We start from the raw sequence: 14,217 nt of genomic DNA on the forward strand, positions 1-14,217 counted from the left end.
GGAAGGGAGGTTCAGCTTGATTCCTTGTAATTAAACTCTTTATATTCCTCTTATTAAAAGCCATAGGGCCTAATTCTTTTCTTGTTGAGATCTGTTGACTTCAGTGATGGTGCTCCTGATTTACCCTGGTATGAAAAGAGACTTAAGCCCATAATCTCTAGTTTATCTGTGCCTGCAGATAATTCTTTGGAAGTTTCAGTGACTGACTGCATTTATGATTGACTTGTATGTTTTTCTAATTTAAAAGGCCATCTGAAAGCTGCTTCTCACGCATTTGAATAGCTCTGCTTTTTCAAAGTCTTTATAATGTAGAATTTGGCAAATCCATGCACCATGTCCTGTTAGCACTCACTTGTGAAAGGGTAGCAACCCAAATCCAGCTACTTTTCTTAAGTTCTTAGAAAACTAAACAGTATGATAGAAGACATTGTAAATCTTTGGTCCCTTTGCTTGATATGCAAGAGAGATAGGAGAAACAGTTTAACTGGAAAGCAAGACAGGAAGGACCTCTTCTATGATAATATCTGGCAGCCAACGCTACTATCAAGTTCTGTAAGTTTTCAAATATTCCCTCAAATTACTTGCAGGTAAGGTGCATTTAGCATAAGAAGGTCAGGTTAGATAAAATTCTGTGGAAAAAAAATTGACTATCCATAATGAAAAACAAATGGCCATTCTGCATCATTTACATTTGGATGTTTTAATATCCACAAGGATATGGCAGTTGATAAAAACGAAGGAACAAACCGAGAAACTTACTGGGTTCTCTTGAAACTGGAAGTCAAAAAAAGACAAGTTGCTTTTCCACTGAATTATGTGACCAAGGAAATAAAAGATATTTATGACTGAAACTTAGCATACCACCTGGCAGAGATGAACATCCCATTTGAAAAAGACCTTAATCTTCTGAATGACCACTTCTCTCTGAAATAGAATATGCTTTATGAAACATTCATCTTCAGAAAACTTAGAGGCTTCTTATTCAAACAGTGTAAGTGCAGTGTGGCCTAGTGTACGAGTACTGGGCTAGGACTCAGGAGACCCCAGTGATTGCTTCACATTGCTGTAGATGTTTCTGCTCTCACTGTATGTCTGACTTCAGCAGAGTTCCAAACTTTTTGTGTAACTACAGCATTAATATTCTTTCTAGGCTCAATATTTTCAGTAGGTGAGGCCAGTTAGTTAGGTCTTTTATTTACAGGTGTTGTCATGGCATATAGGAACAGGATGTTCATAAAATCATTCAGGCTGGGAGGAACTCTGGATCATCTGAATCAAAATTGATTCAAAGCAAATTTTTTAGGTCTTTGGCTAGCTGGTCCTGAAAACCTTCAAGGACAGGTATGCCACAACTTATCTGAGCAGCCTATTCCAACTACTCTTAATAAGGGCTTAATTATCATCACAGTGATTTTTTTCCATCTGGCTAGTTAGAATTTCCCTGTTTTGATTGTGCAGTTCATAGCTGCATCTTAGCAGACTGTTATGTCTCCCAAAGCCACCTCTTCTTCGGATCAAGCAAGCTTCTCCCTACAGGATAAGTGCTCCAGCTCCTAACATCTTAATGGCCCTCTTTGAGCTCACTGAGGTTTGTCACTATTTTGCTTGTACTGGAGAGACCAAATTTGATGTTGTTTTCCAGCTGCAGTCTAAAAAGGGTCAAATAAAGGGAAATAATGACCTTCTGTGGTCTACTGGTTATCCCCTTTTGTACAGCCCTTAAAGCACATTGCTTGTTTGTGCTTAGTCTGCTGTCCACCAGGACCACCAGATCCTTTTCAGCAAAGCAGCTACCCAGCCAGTCAGTTCACAGCCTGTAGCATTACAGAGAGTCTGTCCATCCCAGGTATAGGCATTTGTCTTTTCATGTTGTTCAGAATCATGCTCTGGATGAACAACCTTGAAGTTTAAATTAGACTTGGGAATAGCTCAGTAAGTATACTTGCCCATTATAACTGCTGCAAAGGTTGAAGCGATGCCCAAAGAGATGCTTGGTTTTTCTAGCATTTGGAAAAGTACTTTGCAGAAATGCCAAGGGAAAGAAATCATAAAACTCCAAAATACTTCATAGCAACTTTTCCATCACAGAAAATCAAGTTTAAAGCAATCTAGAAAGATAGAATCCCCATTTTGGTTTAAAAAAAATAAAATTAAATTTAAAAAAGATCTAAAATTCAAGAATCTGCAGACACTGGCTGTAGAAGGTAAGAGACAGCAGAACTGTAGTTTCCCTAAATAGACAAAGCAGGAGGTTTGTTAGTCCTACACAGAATGCAGAATGCTTGTTTGATATGGATAACAAGCAGTGTTATACAGTGTTTTAAAGAGGAGCTGGAAGCTGAAGTATCAGTTAGAAGGCCCTGTGAAAAAGTAAACGCAGGACTTGAGAAAGCACCAATCTGAAGAGGATGTATTTGGTGGATACCTACAGAGAGCATATAAAAAATCTGATAGCTTTTTAAAAGATAGAAAATAGTTTTTAAAGATTAAAACAAGAATCCCAAATTGCATTGGTAGATCTAAGGGTAAAAAGAAACACAAATAGAACTGTTACTGTTGCCTATTCATTGGCAAAATATTAGAAAAAAAATGGAAAAAAAATAAGACAAGTATATGTTGCCTTCTCATCCAGTTTATTCAAAGGCATCAAAGAGGAAAACAAACAAAGAAGAAAATGCTGCACAAAATCATACAAAAAAAGAGAACTGTTGATGGCTTCAGATCACAGCAACCTATTAGAAACTGTGAAAAACAGGCCTTGTTAACTCTATCTCAGATAAAAGAAGACAAAAGCTATTTCAGGAATGTGACAATAACAAGTATAATGGTGAAGAAGGTCTACGGGACTACAACAGTAACAACAATCTTTTGTAAGGGAACTGCTGCCCTAATTAAAGGTCAGCTACAGTCAATGGAAAATCTTTCATTGCTTCAAAGGACATAGGGATTATGTCTTAAAAAAGCAAATTTATATAGATCCAAGTCCTAACCCCAACGAAGTAAGTAGCAAAAATTCCACTAGGTTCAGTGGAGTCTAGATTTCTACTTTGTGAGTTATGTTAGTTACAGCTTAATGAGACCTCACCTGGAGTACTGTGTCCAGATGTGAAGTCCTTAGTACAGGAGAGACATGGATCTGTTAGAGTGAATCCAGAGGAGAGGCACAAAATTGAGCCAAGGGATGGAACGCCTTTCCTATGCAGACAGGCTGAGAGAACTGAGGATGTTCAGGAGAAGTGAAGGCTTTGGTGAGACCTCATAGTAGCCTTTATCAGGGGCTATAAGAAAGAAGGGACAGACTCTTTCATAGGTTTTTGTTGTGACAGGAGATGGGGAAATGATTTCAGGCTAAAAGAAGGTGGATTTAGGTTGGATATAAGAAGAAAGCTTTTTACAGTAATGATTGTGAGGCACTGGAACACGTTGCCCAGAGGGGTGGTGGGTGCCTCATCTCTGGAGACATTCAAGGTCAGACTGGATAGGGCTCTGAGCAACCCGATGTAGCTGTAGGTGTCCCTGCTTACTGCGGGGGAGTTGGACTGGATGGCCTTTAAGGATCTTTTCCAACTCAAACGATTTTATGATTCTAAGATTCTAATGCCCTTGTGAATTGGTAAAATAACATTTATACTTTACCTCTACATGTTCCTGCATCTATTCCAACACAATAATATACAGTGACAATCCACAAATTACTGAAGCAAAAGCTTTTCTCAAATATAAATAAAAAGGGATATCGTTTCTGTCTTGTTTCATACAAGCCAATTGATTGGTGTTACAATTTCACTTTATTAATGTACTTCCCATTTTGTAAGAGTTCTTGGTTTCAGAAGTTAGGGAAACTTTTCATTTGTTAATCTTTGATGCATTTATTGAAAAAATTGCTTGTAGAATCCTGACTGATACCACTTATAATAAATCAAGTCTCTCATTGAGAGTATAGTTACAATGTGCTGTAGTCTAACAGCCTGTACACAGTCCAGCATCACAACACATCTGATGGCTCACCTGGTACCCCACAACTGACTTAGCTGCAATAACTTGTGTTTGAATATGAGATCTCAAAAATTGCAAGTCTGGCCATACCCTGGCTCTGATACCATCCCTAATTCTACTCTTTATAACACAGTTCTTTGTTAGAATGTGTGGCATGAAAGCTGAACGGTTTACTCTGCAAAGTTAAACATGTAGAACTAACATAGTGAGAAGACCCCTTACAACTAGGTCACTTTTAAGAATAGAAAAGGTGGTAGGGTCTCACTTCCTACTTACCTCTGCCTAGAAACATTGCAGGGCTGAACTTCATATCAAGCAAAGGAAAGCTATGAATCTCTCTGCATAGGTAGAATTGTCTTTGCTCCAATGGTAAGAAAGTATCGCTGATATAAAAGATGGCAGGATGCATTTTATGTCAAATCAATATTAGAAATCAAGCAAATGAATAAAATTACTGATGTATTAGAATACTGTCTTTAAGGTTCAGCAAGGATAATCAGTGCTATTCTACAGATTGAAATACTCTGCATGCATATTTCTCTTTGGTTACCACTGTTATACAGAGGTCTGTGACTATCTTTCTGATTTAAGAAGCAAATATTCTGGTGTCATATAGGATAGGAGTACATCTTTCATTTAACTGAAAAAATGAATGATCTTCACCGAAAAGTAACTTCAGGTATTTGCTGTTGCAGTTCAAAGAAGATCATTAAGAATGCTGCAAAGATGTTTAAAAGGCTAGACCTCCAAAAGCAGCAGTGACTATACTTTTGGACAAACATAGAACAATGTGCCATCATTTCAAAATGAATATGTTGCTTGTAAAAGTACTGTCAAAACTATATATTGGCATATAATATGTGTTTTTTTCATTTTGGAATCTTAATTGAGGTCTAAATTCAGAAATCTGACACTGACAAAAAAGATATTTGCTGTTCTCAACTACTGCATAGAAAATATCATCCTATTCTTTCAGGATTTGATTTACAGCTATAAGAAATACAATTCCTCAGGAACAGTGAGCCAGGGCAGTTCATTTCCCATAAAGCAAAGGTCTCTGATGAGTGTGTTTCGTAGTGTTCCCTTTCATCTACTTTATCTGGTTTTCAGTGGTTAGAATAATCCAGTATTTCTGAAAATAAAATGCTGCACATTCACCTTTTTCATGGCTCCCATGTTTTTCAATGGGTATTACCCCCTCAGTCTGCTTTTGAATAAATAATATATTCATTATTTCTTTTACTTATGTTCAGTAGAAAAATCCTATTGCTGTACAAAATATTGCTTAGTGCTTTAGCCTACCAGCTGTAGTTGAACTAACCCTTTTAACTTATGCACATCAGTTATACTTTTTTTTATTCTCTTAATAACCTCAAATACATGAAAAACAAATAGAATGAGTTGATAATTTCTAACAGTAAAATACACTTCAGATATTTTGCTATCACGCTGTGGAATAACTCTGCAATGTCAAGTAGCACACAATTAGTAAAACTGTAGGGGGAAAAAAAGAAGTGTTTTGATCCTGAGGAATTTTTATCCTAATCAGATCGAAATTTCAATGCTCTTGTAGTGCTTAATATCTTCAATCACCAAAAAAAATCAAACTGATTCCAATGTCAGGTTTTGCATTCTGGGACTGAAATAAAATGCTAAAATATACAAATGAATCTCATGTTTGTACAAGTTTATTATCATCACTAAAAAGCAAGATTGATTCTAAATTAGGTTGATAGAATGTCTGGCATTTAGCTAATTCTTAAACCAAACTCGCCTGGCATCTTGATGACAGTCTAGTGTATCTCTTTGTCAAAGTATTGCAGTCTTCCTCTTTGTCTATACCATGCCTGTATCATGGGCCAGCAGTGATTTCTGCATTGCAGACCACCATCCTTATGACCTTTTGATTGGAGATGGTGGAGATAGAGCAAGATGAGGGAACAAGACAGAAGAAAATGGAAGAAACTGAACCATGTAAAGAAAACATTTTTTTAATTCACACTAGGAAAAGAATGAAAATGGAATTTGTTTTCAGCCCAGACCTAGTGTTTGTTTTTCAGAACTAGCGAATCACACAAGCTTAGTAACAGAGAGCATGTATGATTGATATCTTTTAGCCACTTTCTGAAATCCTGTAACTCTAGCATTTGCTCCTACAACTGTTTCTTTCAGCTATGCTGATCTGCCTAGCACATTTTCTTTTTCTGCTCTCTGATCAGTGCCAGTTACTTTAGAAGAAGGTAGAAGACACTGTGATTTTCAATTATGTATGTTACACTCTCTTTTTCCTGTATTACACTGTTTATTCATGGTTTATTCACTGTTCAAGAGATAAGAATTTATACCACTGCCTACATTTTGTTTTGGAGCAGGCCCTGTACTATTGTAATACTGAGTATTCTAATTATCCACTTAAGTATTCAGATATCTCAAGTCTCGATAAATTTTTAATCTATATAGTATCTTATTGCTAAGTTTTTCACGTGCTATTTGTTTATCACTAGGCAAATGCTTTTTGTATGTAAAATATATTATTCATCAGAAGCATCAGGTCTCTTAGATAGTTAACACACTGGAGAAGTTCACAATGCTAAAACTTTAAGCTATTTAAACCACTGACTTCTGAACTTGCTATTTCCTAATTGCAGAATATTGCCTTCTCCAGCTTAGCAGTATACAATTATTATGCAAGATGCCTCAAATACCGTTTCCAGCAAAACTATTTTACTTAATTCCTGGTGTTGTTTCATCTTCAAATTAAATCCAACTTTTTGATGCAGTAATGACTATTATGTCCCCATTTCAGTTTGTGGGCCCTCCGTTCTAAGTCTTTCGTAGCTCACTTTTTGTTCCCCCTGTTGACCATTAGTCAGGGTAAATATCCTGCCTGCCTAACTAACACTAACTGGCCTCCACACATTTGTCACTTGCCGCTAAAACAAAGGGAGGAAAGTGAACTATCATGGAAGTGTACGAAAGTGTACTCAGAAGATATTTTCATGGCAAGGAAAATTGCAAGAGAAAGACAGGAAAAGAAAGTTTGGTTGATATGCCAAGTATTGTCCGAGGCAATGAAAGACTTTTCAGAAGTCTGCTTTTACTTCCACATTTGAAGTCTTTTTTAAGCTCCAAATATAAGTAAGTTCAGTTTTCATTTGAAGCCACTGTAATGAGCTTCTATCCTAGTGCATTGGTCAGTTGAAATTTACACCTAGCCTCTTCTCCTACTTGCACATTACAAATGCACATAGAACTGTGCTAAGGGGCCATGACTTCTGTCAGGAACCATTGATTTGCCAGTTACTCCCTTAACCATTTTCTTTATTTTTTTCTAAAGCTTTTTGTGCTCAAAATTTCCAACCCATTCATGAATTTATACTTTGATATTCATGTTATGATAGATTGCAGAACAACATGGTGAATTGCAAGGCCATGGGAATATCTAAAAATATAGGAATGTCTAAGATTTTATCATGTATCTCCAGCAGCGTTACCTTCACTCTGTCCACTAAATTATTTTTGTCATCACTTCCCTACCTGCCAGCTGGCTGCACCACTATAAATGTATGCCAGTTTAGAAAGGAAGGGGAAAAGTACCTCCAGTCACATACCCTTTACCTTCACTGTTGAGATTTGCTCTGAGATTATTGAGACTAAAAACATTACTATATAATGTAAGTTAGAAGCAGAGTGAGCGTTGCTCCATTGAAAATCCAGAGGCAGTGTAAGATTTTTTTGTAATTTCATAGGCTGTGAAATACTGCATCCTGAAATGAAACTATGCTAATGTATGAAGAGGCTGTTACAGATCTTTCTAGAGTTTTAGAAATACATTAGTGCTATGTTTCTCTTTTTTCCATCGTCTTTTTTCTTTTTCAAAGGTCTGGGCAGTTGACCTATTGTCTCTGAGGGAGACTGTTTCCAAAGCCAGAAGGATATGAAAATAGTATCAGTAAAATCTGTAGCACATATCAAATATGAGATAGTGTGGCAACAGAACTTATTAGCACTCCTGTAAAAGAACCTGCATAAATCACCTGTGGTCTTGATATCCATGCGCAATGTGGTCAGTGGTGGATCAATATTGTTTTTTTGATATCTGGTAACTTACAAAGCAAGTGGACTGCTGTCTGAGACTTTGGCCCAGTGGGGATTTTGGGAATGCCCTGCCAAACATCTGAAGCCTTTGTAACTAACCTGCACAGACTGTTAGGCATTGGTTCTGTGATCATAAGAAACTTACTTATTCAGACATTATTTTATTCTTATTTTATATGGATTGAGGGCAAGGGGAGAGTAGTGCTAAGCTATCTTTGTAGGGCTTGAAGTTTTGCTGGGATTTTTAATAATTATTATTCTTTTTACAGTGATCTGGTTTTAAAAGGGCACTCTGTTTTGAATATGCTTTATGTCATTCACTGCCAATAGTGAGATGATGGTAAATCTTTGTGGTTTAAAGGCATTCAGTTGTGCCATGCCACCATGACATTGTGCCGTGGATCTCTTTCCTGCAGTGTTTAAGCTGAGAAAACCATATTCATTTTGCTCAGTACAAGCATCCATACAGAGACTCAGCCCATCGACAAAAGCATATTTAAAAGGATAGTATCCTTTCACTCAAAACAGGCCCATCTTTAATGTATGAAATTCAAAAAGAAAATTAATATAGTTGCCAATCTGCTTCTATGAAAATACTGTTTCCTATTTGTAGGAGATATAGCTGTGTATAGTTCACTGATAAATTTGGCATGGAAAGGGTTATGTTCTAAAGTCATTAATCTTACATAGATTTTCATATGATGGACATTAATATTACTGGAGAGATGGAGAACAGATTTAAGCTTCTTGAGCAAGCAGGGCCAAATTTCTCCTCTGATGTTGCATTTTAGTACCTGAAGGCAAAATTTGGATCTGGGATTTCATTTTCCCCTCCAGTTTGAACAGACAGAGTTCATTAATGATAATGGAAGTTCTGTCTGAAGTTGGTGTTCAAAGCAGGCTTGAGTTTCTAAAGGACCGTTTCAATATTAGCAGAAGGAAATCACTTTATGGCAGGATTGAAGTTTTAAAAGTCACAGGGAGATAGACAAATCACATGGGAGAGGAAAAGTTAAGAAGGGGAAAAGAAAACCTAGAGAATCCTAGGTGGAAAAAATCTGGAGTTCATTTTTCAATCCGTTTTATTATTAAAGAAATTTAGTTTATTAACATCATTTCTATTTGTATAAACAAGAGTTTTCTGATACACACATCATAATCTTCCACAAGAGTGCATCTAGTGATACACTGAATTAGTATGATTCTGTCATTACATTTGGTCAGTACCTACATAATGTTTTAAAATAAACATCCTACATGGCATATATGTTCTTGATAATAGTTATTGTTAAATATAGGTTTTCAGGATAAGAAGACAATTTTTAAGTGATGGACCATGGGTAATGGTATGTATTAGCTATCATGTAAGGAAGAGGAGAAAAAAAAGTTCAGTTTTTCTAAATGGTTGATTACAGCCTTGAGTAGAGGATTTGGTTTCACTTTAATTTTTTTCCAGCAAGATTGTTAATCCTTACTTTTGCCTAATTTGTCAGGTATTTAAGTATGTAGCATCCTCACACTGGATGATTTAGCAATATTCCACACTGCAGAAGTAAGCAATCAATTGCCATGCACAGCATTTTTAGAGTGAATGCATATGCTTAAAACATTTCATGTGAATGGAGGAGTTAAGTGGGAGTTTGGGTACCAGTATATAGTTTTCTTTCAGGAATAGAAACTGCTCTTTCCCGCTCGACTTTGGAAAAGATGAGATAAGCAAGTATTACTGCATAATACCAAGAGCAGGTTAGCAGCCAAGGTCTCAGTAAGTAAGGATTATTGACACAATGCACCAAATTCTACCCAAACCTAAAAAGATGTTCTTAAGAGAGTGGAAATATCCCAGGGCTGGTAAGCAGCTATTTGTGGTAAGGGGAGGTATAGCAACATGATCGATGGGGGCATCAGTGACAAAATGGTGTCATTTTTGCCTGAGCAACCTGCTGTGGAAGCAATGCTTTCGGCCTGCTGTGTAGAGAGCACATTTGTGCACAAGCCTTGCTTACATCCCCTCACGTTCACCCCACCCAGTGTAGGAAATGATAAATCAAAGTGTTTGCAGAGAATTATACAGATGACATGTTTGCTCGCAGTATATCTATGGGTCTTTCATTATTTATCTCATAATTTTGTTTAAGTACCAGATATCATTTGGCATTACTAAATATTGTTCAGTCCTTTGTTCTCATTGCTAAAATCCAGTCTGTGTATGCCTACTATTAAAAACATCTAACTCACTAATTGCAAAATCTATAGAAAAGTCCTTAGAACATCAAAGGCTCACTTGATCCTCGGAGCTGTTATAAATGAAAAACTGTCTCTGTTACAAGCAAATAAGGCACTTAATGCACTCTTTCTGGCTGTGATGCTATTTTTCCTGTGGGTTTTGAAAATGACCTTCCTGTAAGTATCAAGGACTGTAACTTTTCAGATAAAGAAACTTGTTCTTGTTTTAAGTCTATGCCAGGCTCATTCCCCTATAGCCCACAGTTTTCAAAAAGAGAAGAAAAAGTAATCCAGAATTAAAAAAAATAAAAAAAACCCTCTGTTTCCAGAACGAAGTTACCCTGTCAGCTTGCCTTGGGCCTTAGGTGGAGAAGTAGAGATTAAAGAGTCAGTATTCCTTTTCATGTTTCGTCTGCCAGTTTTGTGAATGTAGAAAGAGTACTTGTGGCTGTAGCTAAGTATCCAACTGTGGTATTAAATATGGCATTTTCACTCTATTGCAGTAAATTAAAAACATTCTTATAAGTTTATTACAACAGGAATTTGGTATCAGTACTACATTCAGTCACTGATAAAGGTATTTCAAGGAGAAGGCTGAATAGCACGGCAGATGTAACCTCAATATTTTCACTAATTATAAAGAACCTCTTTGTGAGGCTGTGTGAATATGTAAGATGATCTCATCATTTCCTATTTACTCAATACTTACCTGAATACGCAATATAGTGTAGCTTTTAAATGCATACGCACATGAGTAGAATGTCCTTTTGTAAGAGACTTTGCTAAAAGACTGCTTTTGATATACAATTTCTTCATCTCCTCTTCAAACTGAATTAAGCTACTTCCTTCTTTTAAAACACAACTCACTATTTAGAAGCTTTGGCTTTGATTTCTCAGAACAGCCTCACAGGAAGAAACCATGTTCTTTTTCCTTTTGTAACCATATTTCTGAAGACAAACTTGTACTGATTTATTTTGATTTTTGAACAGAAATAGGTTCCTGCAAAGAACACTGACTGTTTCTTCTTCTCCCCCCTCCTCTGCTACACTGCTACAAGTATATTGCTGTGCACAAAGCTACCAAGGAAAACTGAAATCCCTCTGTTGGGAACAGTGTACATAGCAATATATTCATACTTTGAGAAACAAGTGAGATTTTTAATTTAGTTTTCAGCATTACATACTGTGCATTTCTTGCATGCTAACCACTGAATTGAAGCTAAGAAATGTCTAAGCAAATTTTATACAAGTTTAGTATCCACCATTTTAGGGAATATGTCACTCATTTTAAAACATTAGCCCTCAGTAATTACTTTTGACTAAAGGGTTTATATAGATATGTGTGTGTATATATATATTTATATATATATATAATTATATGTTGTCTTTTTCCTAATGTGTAGAATTTGTTTCATTCTCTTCCTCACAGTTATACCAATTGTAAAGATTGCTCCTGACAGCTATTTAGCTGAGAAGTCAGTGTTTGAAATATTTCTCTATATTTCCATACAACTTGGCTTGGTAACAAGGTCTTTTTTCTCCTCTCTGTTATAAGTACGTAACTTCCATTAACATTTTGGAGACATGCATGCATTGGCAGGAGAAACAAAGTCTGTAAGAGAAAGTCACCTTTTGTGCTATTCTTACAAATAGGCTGATGTACCCAATCCTGCATGAGCACATCCAACTTTAGTCATCTGAGAAATCCCACTGATGTGGTCCCAAGTCTTACTTTCCCACATATTTTGTCTGCCAGGCTGGATATTCCATGTATGTTTTTGCTAAATAGAAAACAGTTTTGCTAGCAATTTTGGTAACAAACAGAAACTTAAAACTCCATATTTGTTGGTGTACAAAAATAGACCTGAATTCAGTAAGGGAATTGTCTTAAATACAGTCTGATTGACTTTAGAATGTGTTCTAAATACCATTATATTTTCCTAAATTTACACTAAACTGAAATGGGTTATCTGTTGCTAGTAACAAAACATAACTTCACAAGCTCAGCTTAAGTTGGACTAATTCTGTACTTCATTTATTCTCAAAACCAGTAACTTTATTAATGGACTCCCCATACCTGTAAACTGAAGATCCTCAAGATGAAACCAAGTTTCCTCAGTAACAGCAGGTTATAAAGAAAACAGATTTCCCTTCTTGATGTGTCTTTCTCGTTGTACATTTTCTCAGAATTATCATTTAATTTCTAAGTTGCAATTTGACAATGCCAACAGTTAAAGAATACTATAAATTAGAAAACATATCAGATGTTTTCGTTCTTTCCCTTGCATTACATTGACAATTTTTTTTTCCAAGCTACAGTATGATCTTTCAGACCTGGGTTGAGACTATCCAGTGTACTCTCAAAGGATGTAAGAACCAGATTTAGCAGCACAGCACAGCTGGTCTGCCAGACAATCTCTTTACAGAGAGAATTTTTATATTGAATCGTGGGACTTCCTCCAGAGCATGGTCCACAAATCTCTCATATGAAATGTGCCTTAGACAGTTGCAGGGAGAAAAATTCTATGTATGTGGCAATATATCTGAGCTGACCAAATAGAGAGTGGGAATTTGCAGGAACATGAACTTCATGGAAAGCCTATTTTCAAGATAGTATTTCAGATTTTCTTTGGCTGCACAGTAGTTCGAGAGCCTGAACTCTGGCTGCATATTTTTTGCACGCAACACCTATACATTGAATTCTTTCTTAAAAAAGCACATTTTCCTTCAGAAATAGCTTGTAAGCTTTTAGTTTTCCCTCTTTCCATAGCTCTGAAACGAATGCTTAGTGCAGCTCATGACACAGACTTTTCCAGTGGTGCAACAACCAATGTAAGAGGTACTGAAGGAGGAAATGTTCAGGATGAAATGGACTGAAAGGACTAGAGGATCTGGGTCTCCATAACGATCACTGTGCAGGATTGCTGTGTCAAGTCACTGTATAGTGACTCACCTTGACTTTCAAATGTCCGCTGCGGGCAATTATGAGGATTCATCCTTTAATATTTGTATATCATGGTAAATTTGGGTAGAAATTGTTATAAAGAGGACAGCACAAACGACAGGTACATAAGCAGGTAGAATTTACTAGTTACTGATGTAACCGTGGGTGTTCAGCTTTCAGGAAAGGAAACAGTATCACTCTAGACTTTCCATGCATATCAATATTACTGTCAGCTGTAAACAAGAGCATTTTGAATGTTCTATTTTTCTGAAATGGAAAAGTCTAACATAATCAAAACTTACAGCAGTTTCGTCCCTTATTTTTCATAACTAATAAATTTGGACTAATTTATGTGAGATTGTTTTATAAAGTAGCATGCAACATTGGTTTGACAGAAATGCTGGGTAGTCAGTTGTAAATATTTTATCTTTATTCTACTGTATAATGAAGTTTTGACGCCAGTGAATTACCATAGCTGGATATTTAGAGTTTGGAATACAAAAATAAAAATTTGGGAACATTTATGGATCTTTTATAGGAACAGACCTAGTTGAGTAGAGACTGCTGCAAAACAAAACTCAGATCACACAAATATTTGTTTGTATTGCAGCTGAGCCTGACATTGAACTTTTTACATGCTCTTATTCATTCAATTGTTGACAAATCAGAGGGGGACTCTGAGGTAGGAAAAAATCCATGTATGTAGGGTTGCCTCTGTAAATATCCTTTTTCTGTAGATATCTGTACAGGGATTGTACAGGGATCTAGATACAGATACATAGAAATGTATAATTAGGGGTATAGACGTTTGGTTAACTTGAAAGCTCCAAAGTATAATTTGTCACATTTATGGCACGAACTTTAACTGCCTTAAATACTTACTCTTTTCCAAAGTGACTTTTTTCTTTTCCCTTAGCAAAAAATAAAAAATAAAAAAATAAAAATGTACTTCA

At 36.2% G+C, this 14,217-nt stretch overlaps 1 protein-coding gene and 1 long non-coding RNA gene across 6 annotated transcripts in view; one reads left to right on the forward strand and one right to left on the reverse strand.

Annotated features, from left to right (window-relative positions):
* Positions 1-14,217, forward strand: part of NPAS3 (neuronal PAS domain protein 3) — a 596,956-nt gene that overhangs the window by 573,289 nt on the left and 9,450 nt on the right. The gene's annotated exons all lie outside the window — the stretch shown is intronic.
* The window catches only part of LOC149917855 (uncharacterized), a 58,870-nt gene that overhangs the window by 14,917 nt on the left and 29,736 nt on the right, over positions 1-14,217 (reverse strand). The window lies entirely within an intron of this gene.

The sequence above is a fragment of the Phasianus colchicus genome, chromosome 5 (genome assembly GCF_987193195.1).
Source record: "Phasianus colchicus chromosome 5, bPhaCol1.hap1.1, whole genome shotgun sequence".
Classification (NCBI taxonomy): Eukaryota; Metazoa; Chordata; class Aves; order Galliformes; family Phasianidae; genus Phasianus; species Phasianus colchicus.